Below are 1,070 nucleotides of genomic sequence, written 5' to 3' on the forward strand. Positions count from 1 at the left end.
GAGTTGGCTCGACAAGCAGCGGAAGGCGGGAATCAACCTGCACTAAAATCCCATCCTTATGCTTTATTTGATGCATCTGTTTCATTGCAGGTATCCCTCTTAACTGTTCATAGTTTTTGAATGGCCCATATCAAGATAATTGATTATTTATACAAACTATAATGTTTGACACAACTTTTCTTAAAATTAAAGGGTCCTCTTCATAAAGTTTACCACGGGAAGGAACAAGATTATGAGTTGAAGGTTGCCGAATGTGAAAGGCGAGCCATCGGTTTTCTTTACAAGGCAATAAGCAAAGATTCGATTCTTGTTATGTATAGAAAGATAGAGGACAAATCAAATTTTTGTTGGTTTGTATGGATTGTAACATTTCCATGGTTTGCATTTGATTTGTTTTATAGGTTATATGTATTTTTGCTTTCATATTCAATGACACATGACATTTTTTGGCACTTAACGAATCATTTTTGGTATGGCATTCATAGGCATTTGACATAACCTAAAATCCTTGCCATGGCTAAGTTTAGTTGTTGTTTTGGGAAGGTAGCTTCCTAATAGTTGATGATCATAAAGGTATTGAAATTTATATATAATTCATCTTCACGTAGCGATTCTTCAACTCTTTTTCCACTTACATAATAATAATAGCTTGTGTGATGCTAATAATTTTTTTTGAAATTTTCAGCAAACAATCGGGGGAACCACCTTGATGTCAGTAGAGGTAAGTAAGGGGCTGTTCGGTAAGGGCTGTTTGAGCCATATAACAGATATGGCTGATTCACACAGCCATATCTTTGCGTTCGGTAAGGGCTTAATCACCGTGGCTGAGCTGCCAACTAAACTTTACTGTTTGATGTTTTGTCCTTGGTTTTTCTATTTATGTTTTTGAGGTTTTGAGTGGTTCAGGTATTATCATTGTTTGCAGGTCATGGATTATCGAGTAGTGGAAATGTCGGGTTTACAGGTCACGGATTATCGTTGTTTACTTCACATCAATTATTTTTCGAGTTTGCACACAGGTTTTTTCATGCTTAGAGTTGGCATGATTTTTAGGTTTTTATGGTTCGCCC

General features: G+C 36.2%; 1 long non-coding RNA gene across 1 annotated transcript; it reads left to right on the top strand.

Annotated features, from left to right (window-relative positions):
• Positions 1-6: 6 nt before the first annotated feature.
• Positions 7-451, top strand: LOC112517356. The gene is made up of 2 exons (XR_003069663.1): positions 7-90; positions 193-451. It is a non-coding gene; the product is annotated as an uncharacterized LOC112517356 (long non-coding RNA).
• Positions 452-1,070: the final 619 nt, after the last annotated feature.

Source organism: Cynara cardunculus, assembly GCF_001531365.2.
Source record: "Cynara cardunculus var. scolymus isolate 2C chromosome LG 8, CcrdV1, whole genome shotgun sequence".
Lineage (NCBI taxonomy): Eukaryota > Viridiplantae > Streptophyta > Magnoliopsida > Asterales > Asteraceae > Cynara > Cynara cardunculus.